The 10,870-nt window shown below is 38.4% G+C and overlaps 1 pseudogene; it reads right to left on the reverse strand.

Moving 5' to 3' along the window:
- On the reverse strand, nt 1–2,027 carry LOC101715809 (uncharacterized; annotated as a pseudogene).
- Between the last annotated feature and the right edge of the window lie 8,843 nt (nt 2,028–10,870).

Consider the following 10,870-nt stretch of genomic DNA (forward strand, 5'->3'; position numbering starts at 1 on the left):
CTACAAACACTATTTCCGATGAGTATGGATTCTCTGGTGTCTAACAAGGTGTGACTTTTGGCTGAAAGCTTTGCCACACTCTATACAGTTATAGGGCTTTTCACCTGTGTGTTTACTCATATGAAGAGTAACAGGTGAAATCTGAGAAAAGGCTTTTCCACATTTATTACATTCATAGGGTTTCTCACCTGTATGAACTCTCATATGCACTATAAGGGAAGTTCTCTGAGAGAAGGCTTTTCCACATTCATTACATATATAGAGCTTCTCATCGGTTTGACTTCTTGTATGTAAATTAAGCAGTGAGCACTGAGAGAAGGCTTCCCCACACTTATCACATCATAAGACTTTTCTCCTGTGTGACTTCTCAGATGAAGAGTAAGGGATGCAATTTGAGAGAAGTCTTTACCACATTTATTACAGTCATAAGGTTTCTCCCCAGTATGAACTTTCTGATGAGTGATAAAATTCTGTTTTTGGCTGAATGCTTTACCATATTCATTATATTCATAGGGTTTCTCTCCAGAATGAATGTTTTCATGAGCAATGAGATTTGATTTCTGGCTAAAAGCTTTGCCACACTCTTTACATATATAAGGTTTTTCTCCAGTATGAATTCTCTGGTGTCTAACAAGATTTGACATCTGAATAAAAGCTTTCCCATATTTGTTACATTCATAAGATTTCTCTTTAGTATAAATTTTCTGGTGTGTAATGAAGTTTTTCTTGTCCCTGAAGGCTTTCCTATATTCCTCACATTGATAGGGTTTCTCACAAATGTGACTTCTCATATGTACAGTAAGGGCTCAGCTTTGAGAGAAAGGTTTTCCACACTCACTGCATCCATGAGGTTTCTCACCTGTATGTATTCTCACATGTGTAATACGTATGGAAAACTGAGAGAAGGCTTTTCCACATTTATCACATTTGTAAGGTTTTTCCCCTGTGTGACTTCTCATATGAAGAGCAAGGGATACAATTTGAGGAAAGGCTTCACCACATTTGTTACAAGCATAAGGTTTCTCTCCAGTGTGAACTTTCTGATGTACAATGAGGCTTTGCTTCTGGCTGAAGGCTTTTCCACACTCATTACATTCATAAGGTTTCTCTTTGGTATGGATTTTTTCGTGATCAATGAGATTTGATTTCTGGCTGAAGGATTTCCTACATTCATTACATGCATAGAGTTTCTCTCCAGTATGAATTCTTTGATATCTAATAAGATTTGACATTTTAATAAAAGTCTTCCCACATTCATTACATTCATAAGACTGTTACCTACTGTGAATTTTATAATGTTTAATGAGCTTTTCCTTGTGGCTGAAGGCTTTTTGACATTTGTTACATTCATAAGGTTTCTCTCCAGAATGAATTCTTAGGTGTCTAATGAGGTCTAATGTTTGACTAAAACCTCTTCCATAATGATTACACTTAAAGGGGGTTACTACAAGAGGGGATGAGCTATTGCCATATGAGCTCACAGCTCCATTTTATTCAAAGTGTTCCTTTCTTATAAGGCATTTCACATTATTATGACAGTCACAATTGTGTTCTAAATAGTTTTGAAACAAATCATATTCATAGAGATTATATCTGGAAGGAATAAAATCTGAATTCAGAGGAAATGCATTTGTGAATTTCTTGTGACATTCATTGAATTCTTCAGTCAGTGTTTTCTTGAAAAATTGTTTCAAAAATCTGTCCTGGGTTTTCTGACGCTCATCAATTCCCCATATTTCTCATGGACAGTGTGTCCTTAATACTTCTTGCTCTACCACCCATGGGTCTTCTTTTTTCTCCAACTTGAAAATCACATTAAGTTTGGTGAATGGATAGCCCACTATAATTAAGTTGTTATAGTTTTCTAGCATCACATCCTGGTACAGGATTCTTTGGTCAGGATCCAATTGCTTCCATTCCTCCTTAGTGAAATCAATAGCCACATCCTTGAATGTCACTGTTTCCTGGGATTCAGTCATTTCTTCTTCTTTCTATGAAGGGCTAAAATCTGAGGGACAGACCTTGTTTATTATCTGGCCCACAACAATGTAAGTACCATTATAGTAGGGGGACTGTCTTTTGCTTACTGCTAAATCCCAAACATCTAGAATCATGCCTGTTAGACAGCATTCAACAAATGGTGAGTCTATGAATGAATGGATCCTTAACACAAGAACTCTCATGCCAGGCGCTCAGTCCTTCATGGGCCACTCCCATGGCCTTCGTGAACCACTGCATAGACGTCATAAGGCTCAGTGACAACCACACTTCCACCCAGCACAAAGAGTCCCAAGGACTCACCATGGAGCCAAGGACTCCACACCCGAATGCTGCCCAAGTGGGACAGCCCGTGGGGACTTTGGTAAGGCGCTGCTGGGGTCAGTGTTAGCTATGGCTGAGGGCAACCCAAGTGCCGATCCGTTAGATGCCCGACAACATTTCCCAGAGGACCCCACCGCTCAACCAAAGTCAGTGTTTTTAATAAGTTCTATTACCACCTTCCCTGTCCTTCCTGTTATGATGCAACCATGTGGTGGATCTTACTGATTCAAAGCTTTGCTCATGGCAAGCAAAGAACTGCAAAGCACACATTGATGATGAGGAAAAATCAGCCATGTGTTTTGAAGGTCTTGAGAAGGAAAATGTTGCTGAGATGACAGAAAAGGAGCACTGCACACCGTGCAAATGAATCAGGCTTACAGCTCCAGAGCCAAAACAAGGGACAGCACATGTTCTGGTCTGGGGTTGTTTAGAATGTTCTACAGATACTGCTCAAGCTCAGATGGGTGGTGGTGAAAGGTCAGAGAGGGATGGCCCGAGTGTGCTACCCAAGTTGGTGGAGGAGAGCGAATTTCTAGGCCCCCCCCAATATTCTATCTGTACTGATGATTTCCAAGTTACTTTATTCCTTTCATTTTCCCTCTATTAAATGAAAGATTTAAATGAGATGATTTCTATGATGGCTACACTTCTGAGATTTGATATAGTAGGTAAGTTATAATTATTTGTCTTATATCATAGTAAATGAAATAACCAAAGAGAAGAGGTTAAAACCAATAAATACTAAGGGAGCATAAAAACAAGACTAATTAGTCCTTGGTGTAATGTGGATTCCTAAAGAAATATTCTGGAAGAAATCTCCAAATTTAAGGCAATACCAACTTTACTTCAGTGGAACTAGATACAGTGTGTGATGGGTTCCCAGAAGATAGGCTCCAGATTCTTGCACACAAGTAGTAAAGAATTGCAAGATACACACATGACAGTAAAGAAAAAAGGAGCTACATTTACTGAAGTTAACAGGGAAATTTGTGCTCAGATCAAGTGGATTCATGCTAGCAGAAACAAAAAAGTGGCACAAGTGAAAAGAGAGTGGCTTGGGGCAGCAGGGAGAAAAGAAATGGAAGTAAGAGGTAAGTTAGGCTATTGGATATGAAATGCCTCTCATTAGGTTTTTCAGGATATGATTGGCAATATGATTGACAGGGAGCTGAGTCATCTCAATTCTATCTAGTGTACATGACCTTTCTCATAATCCACTCAGTTATAATTACATACATGGTAAGCAGCCCATATGTATGAACTATTACTGAATTTTAAGGAAAGGTTATGCTAATGTATCTAATCCATGTGTGCCCTTGCCTGGACATTTAGGCATTTCCAGGGTCTCTTTCTTGTTTCTGCCTTCCTTAGTATTCGAGGTTGTGGACTGCTGGACTGTCTTTCTGGAGGCAGTTTCTAGGTTTTTTCTGTCCTGGATAAAGAATCCGTCAAGACAAGCACAAAGGGTAGCCTAGTTTTATTAAAGATAGGAGAAGAAACAGGCTCTGCAGAGTGAGTGAGTTTGGGCCAGGAAAAAGTAGGAAGAGAAATACACCTTATAGCTTGAGTGTGGGCCACCACATAAGAGTGAACACAGTGGCAAAAACTCAGTGTGGACTGTCCTTTTTGTATCATCCATTCCTCAGGCTGATGTCAAGTCTGGGCCATCCTATCAAAAACCTTCTCTTGTTCTCGAAAGAGAAGGCCATGTGCAGGGTTCTGGAAACTGTCCTGCCCATGTGTCCTGGGATTTCATAATTAACAAGTCACACCTACTTCCCAGCCAGCTTTGCCACACCCTAATCTCCTGCCTGGAGAGGAGTGGTGTTAGCCCTGGGATGTTGCCCAAATTAAGGCAAATGGAGCAGGAGTGGTCCCAGTACCCCAATTGTACTATCAACACTAAAATGATGTTATTGCCATGTGGATAATGTGTCCTTTATGAATTTAAACTTTTTATTGTATGATTTATTGGATATGCAATAAAGCTACTGAGTTAATGAAATATATGGACATTACCAAGTTTAAATCTCATACTGAAACAATTAATTTTGTATAAATCAGAGTTCTTTGTCTTCCAAAATTGAAGAATAAATTTGAGGACAAAAGGAGGAATTCAGGAGAGTGTCTATTACAAATAATAATAATAATTTCAAAAAGGCTCTTGGTGGATACTCACCAAGAGGAGATTCTGAAAAGAAATCAGATGTATCTTCTTTGTTTTGATCCTATATATGGGGACTTGTTTTATACAGATAGCTTTGTGGGTTTAGGGTTTAAAGAAAATTAGTTATTTACCTGCTTCACAGGAAACTGAGTTCAAAGGAAACTGGTTATTCTGTATTTTTAAGTGTTTCCAAGTCCAGCCCAGAGGTTAGGGAGGGACTGTCAACTAACTTAGCACATCTTCTTCTTGGGAGGAAAGGTCTTTATCTCCCTTTTTATTTTAGCTTTTATCCTTCTTCTTGTGTTTACCTTTTCATTTCTAAGCTTTACCAGCTGCTTGAATTACCTCTCAGCAGTGGGCTATTTTCTTTTATCTGACCCTATCATTAGGCTGCACTTACTGCCTACTCATAATAACAAAAATAAACTACTGCAATATAAGGTAGTGTTTTAATTAAATTCAGTTTTGGAGCTGTCATGTGATAGCAGAGGATCTAAGAGATCTGTGGATCAAACAGTATTTGAGAGTTCTTAACTAGAGAAATGTCTCAATATTTTATCACACATATTAATGTGAGTAAAAAAAAGGAAAAACACACTGCTTTTTTTTATACTCACAAAGTACTTCACTTCTGATGCCAAATATGTGAAATTTCTCCCACATTGATTAAGTCTCCAATTCTCAAGACATCAAAAGAATGTCCTATAATTCAGTTACAATATTGTGGATTAATACAAATCCAACAAGTTAAATGCTTAGCTCTACAAGACTGCCCTCCGATAGCAGAGTGGGTCCCTAGATCATTCACACTTCTATCTAAATTGGCTACAGATTGAAGGTTCCTGTTGAGGTAGGAGATTAGGGTGTGGCAGACTGATTGGGAAAGTGGGCATGACCTGTTAATCACAAAGTCCCAGGACACCCACATAGGACAGTTCCTGAAACCCTAAACATGGAACCAATGAGAGTGCTATCTTCAATTCTTCTGGCTAGGACTCAAGTTTTTGACAAGATGGACTAGACTTGATGTCGGCCTGAGGAGTAGGGAATACAAAAGGACTGTATCCTTTTCCTTTTTCTCCTCCTCCTTCTCATCTTCTTCGTAGTTATTTTTATTCTTTTTGAATTTCTGTGCCACTGTGTACTCTCTTGCATAGTTCACTTGCATGCTATACAGTAATACCTTGGTTCATGAATGGTTCTGATTATGAACAATTCAGTTTTCAAACAAGGGTGTTCAGCAAAATTTTGCTTCCATTTGAAAACTCCACATTGGGTGATGAACACAACCATGGCCCTCTTCTCCACATGAACAGGAATGTGGCCATTTTCCCCAGAATCAAGATATGAATTAAATTTATGAACCAAGGTACCACTGTACTTGTTTTCCTACTTTTAGTTGGTACAAGCTTGCTCTGCAGAGCATATTTCTTTTCCTATCTTTATTAAAGGCAAAGCCTCACCACCTTTTGCACTTGTCATGACCAATTCTTTGCTCAGGACAGAAAGAACTTAGAAACTACCTCTAGAAGGAGACTCCAGGACCCCAAAATCTGGTAACACTGTGACTTACCTCCTCAGGTTTAATAATTTATGGTTAATTATGGCTTGCAGAACTAAGGGGAATGTCTACACTTATCAGTATATTATAAAAGATATGGTAAAGGATAGAGATAAATAGCTAGATAAAAATGGACATGGGGTAGGATACAGAAGTGTCCACAGGACATGGGGCTAAGATGCACTACCCTTCTGGAATAGGAATGAGTTCACTACTCCAGCAGCTTTTGAACCTCATAAGAAGGGATATTCATGGTTGCCTCAAAAAGTAGGATAGATGGGTTATTAACTCAATCTTTAGTGCCTCTCTCTTCCCCAGAGGATGGAGAATGGGACTGAAAGTTACAAATTGCTAATCAGAACTTTATCTTTCTATCAGAGAGTTATCAGGGAGCTGCTTCTGTAGAACAGAAACTGTTCATATTACCTGGGAAATACCAAGGTATTGGAGAGCTCTGTGTAAGGTAATTCTATCACCTAGGAAGTTCTAATGGTTTTAGTAACTCTGTGTCAGGACCTGGGGACAAGAGACCAAATATATGCTTCTCATTATGTCACAGTAAATCATGGAAAAATTTCAGAATTTGACCAATAGTAAGAGAGGCCTATGTCTGAATGTGGGCTCTGTAGTTTCTATCCCAGTGATGAAAGATATATTATTAAACTCTGTGAGAATAACTTATTAGATCTTTGTGAAGACAAAATAATAAAAGTTATGAAAGTGCACCTAGAATTGTGATAAATCAAGTTACAATGTTGTGAACAGGCCTGCCAGAGTGTCACATAGAAAAAGCTGCTATTGGCCTTTAGAAGTTTAAAAGACCTGTGCCTGACAGCCAGCAGGAAAATAGGGACATCAGACCTACAGGTGAAAGAAATTGAATTTTGCCAACAGCCACATAACTTGGACAAAGAACCTAAAGTTCAGAAAATAATGGAGCCTGGCCAATACCTCAATTGCTTGCAGCCCTCTGAGACCTTAAGCAAAAGACTTACTAAGATGTACCTGGAATCTAGCCCAAGAAAACCCTAAGAAAATAAATGAATATTATTGTGTGCTGCAGTGGTGTGAATTCTACAGATGGCTTCTGACTGCTGACTGTAGGTACCCTCTGGATAGCTGGATATACCTGATCTTCATCTTCAGCTCATTCAGAAAGGGGATGCACATCGAAGTGGTACTTTTCTCTCTTTTTCACATAGATGCTCATGTGTGATGGTGAGAATGGTATAAATGAAAGGAAGTTCAAGTTAGCTACATACTGGACCTGGAGTCAATTTGACATCCAAGCTGTGTGATTCAGCCCCACAGGATTCCTTTAGGGAAGGTGTTTGATCTCAGAGCCCCAAATAAATTTACTTCCTGGTTTCTTTGGAGACTGTCCAGAGAATTTCATAGAAGTGTGACCAATTAGAAAACACAAGTCAAAATCTTTTTCAAAGAAATCTGGGCTTTTGCAACTTAGGACAGTGGATAGTTCATTGTATTTTAAATTTATAATTATTAATTATTATCAAAAATTAAGTTTATACTATGAATTACATACATTTTAAGAAGTAAAATTTATTATTTTCTCCTATAATCTGCTTTTCAAATTTTCTCATCAGTTATTTTCCCTGGTATTTCTAACACTTTTGATAAAATTTTAATGTACATGAAAATTATGTATGTGTATTTTAATGAGAAATGGGGGATATGCTGTACATATTTGCTAAAGAATACAAAATACCATACTTATAGACGAGTGTAATGCATACAGTGTTTTCATTGCCCATATTCTGTTAGTTAGCTTTCCATTGCTAATATTAAAAAAGAAAAAAAAAACTTGTTTACAGAAAAGATTTATTTTCCCTTATGGTTTCAGAGTCTTTAGTCCATGCTGAACTGGCCAGGTTGACTGGGCCTATGGGGAGGCAGAGCATCACAGACCATCATCATTCAGAGTGCATACCAGAGCACAGATGCTCACCTCATGGTAGCTGGGAAGCAAAAAGGACAGACAAGAAGGGGCTGGGTCTCCAGATCCTCTTCCAGGGTGCATCTCCAATGACCTCACTTCCTTTTAGGCCCAACCTCCTCCAGACTCCTCCTTCAGATTCCTTCTTCATTCATGCTGCAGACTGGAGACCAAGCCTTTAACAAACAGGCTTCTAAGGGACAATAGTTCTAAACTCTAGTGACCATTTCAAGTACTTTCAAGCACATGTGCATGTGCATACACACACATACAATGTAATTTGTTTTAATTTTTTTGCTTCTTCATTCTATGAACTATGTAGTTCTATAAAAGAAAGTAAATTTGCCCAGCACCCAGAAGGAAGCTCCCCTGCTGCCATCCCAGGCTCCTAGGGCCAAGAAGGTGAGCCAGTCCCAGCACCCAGAAGGAGGCTCCCTGCCTCCATCCCAGGCTCCCAGAGCAGTGAAGCTCAGCTGGTCCCAGCACCCAGAAGGAAGCTCCCCACCTCCATCCCAGGCTCCTAGGGTAGTGAAGCTCAGCCGGTCCCAGCACATGGAAGGAAGCTCCCCTGCTGCCATCCCAAGCTCCTAGGGCACAGAAGGTGAGCCGCGTAGGTTCCAGAAGCACCCCCCCCCGCCCCGTGGAAATGAGAAGACACATAAAAAACCCTCAAAAACAGACTTCCAGATCACCTACAGCAACCCCAAAGGGAAGCAAGATGGAACAATCTGATACTCAACCACCTGGACTCTCTGAACTGGCAGCAAAAGAGGATCTGGGAAAAATGAAATCAGAAATAATTACTCAGATAACAGCAAAGATTGTGCTCATGGTGCAAGACATGATTAACAAATCTAGAGAGGACACAGATAAAAACATAGAGGATCTGAGGAACATGATGGAATCCCAACATAGGAAACAAATGGAATCCATAAAACAGATACAAACAGATTTCCAAGAGATTAAAAACTCCATCGAAAGTCTGCGCAGCAGAATGAACCAATGTGAGGATAGAATTTCACATATAGAAGATAAGATTGCAATTAGTGAGGAGGAAAAGGAAAATTGCTTTAAAATTGTAAGGGAACATGAGAAATCAAGCCAGCAGCTGCTAGAGGATGCAAAGAAGAATAACATAAGACTGATTGGAGTCAATGAAGAAAGAGGAGAGAGTGCAGATGACATAAAAAAACTGTTCACAGAAGTGATGGCAGAAAACTTCCCAAGGATGGGAAAAGAACTTGACATACTGATAAGTGAGGCATATAGGACTCCAGCTAACTTTAATAAAAAAAAAAAATCTACACATAGGCATATAATAGTTAGGATTCCAGAAATCCAACAAATGAATAAAATTCTACAAGCAGTGAGAGAAAAGAAACAAATCACATACAAAGGAAAGCCCATCAGAATCACAGTAGACCTCTCAATGCAAACCCTCAAGGCAAGAAGAGCTTGGAGTGATGTATTTCAAGCTCTAAAGGAAAACAGCCTCCAACCCAGATTGATGGACCCTGCAAAACTATCTTTCAAAATTGATGGAGAAATAAGATGCTTTCATGTTAAAGAGCACCTCAGGAACTTCATGAATAGCAAACTGGCACTCCAAAAAATTTTAGACAATACTTTAGGAAAAGACAATGAGGATCACAACCCCAGAAAACCCAGCAGAATGAATCCATTGGTTGTGACAAATTAAACGCAAAGGGGGAGACTCCAACAAAAAGAAAAAGTCATGACAAGGCTTTTAAAACTTTGAACTTCATCTCCCTAATGAGTGTATAATTCAATCTTGTTATTGTACTGATTAGTATTTTTATGATTCTAGAATTGCACACCATTCCTTGTGCTATACTGGCTATTTATCACCTTCTTATGTCTACATTTTAATTAGGTTGTCTATTAATGAGCTCTAAGAATTCTTTATATATTCTGCTCACAGGTTATATGCATTGTAAATATGGTCTGTTTAAGGACTACTTTTCATTTTAATGAAGTCATTTAAAGTTCTAAATTTTGATGGAATCTCATCATTTTTTTTCTTTTATATATCATGGTTTTTGTATTCTAAGTAGTTCTTGACTACCCTGAATTCATAAATATTTTCCCTTATAATTTCTTCTTAAAGTTTTATACTTTTAGGCTTTCTTATTTAGGTTTATAGATCCCTTCAAGTTATTTTCATGTATGGAAAAAAAGGGTTGAGGTTAATTTTTTATATATGGATACCAGGTGTTCTCGTGCCATTTGCTGAAGACACTGTCTCTTCCTTGGCTCTTGAATTGAGTTTATATTCTATAAAATGCTAATGTTAAATAATCTTTCAAAACTCAGTGAACCATATATGTGTGGTTCTATTTCTAGATTCTCTGTTTTATTCAAATGATCTATATATCTTTCCTTACACCAACACTGCCTTGATTACTGTAGCTTTAGAAGAAGTCTTAAAATTGGGTGCTAAATGTCTTCCAACAATGTTTTTGTTTTTGGCTTTTCTGGGTCCTTTGTACTCCTACATAACTTTTAAATTTCAATATCCAATTCTTCATTTATAGCAAGTATAGACAGACCTGAATTTTTATATATACTTTGTGTTTTCTAATCCTGCTAAATTCAAGTACAAGTTCTAGGGGCTCCTAGAGATTCCTTAGTATTTTCTCTGTAGATGATCATTTCATCTACATATAAAGATTTTGCTTCTGCTGTGCCAATCCTATCCTAGTTGTGTCATTTTATTGCCAGACTATTTTGGTTTAGACCTATGTTTCAAAGTCTAATGGACAGATGAAGAGTAGGCATATATCCCCTTGTTCCCCACTTTAGGGAGAAAGCATTGTATTGTCTCCATTCATAGAAGGAGTTT

This window comes from Heterocephalus glaber, unplaced genomic scaffold (assembly GCF_053883595.1).
Source record: "Heterocephalus glaber isolate CG9 unplaced genomic scaffold, H.glaber_assembly_v1.0 deba00001509, whole genome shotgun sequence".
Classification (NCBI taxonomy): Eukaryota; Metazoa; Chordata; class Mammalia; order Rodentia; family Bathyergidae; genus Heterocephalus; species Heterocephalus glaber.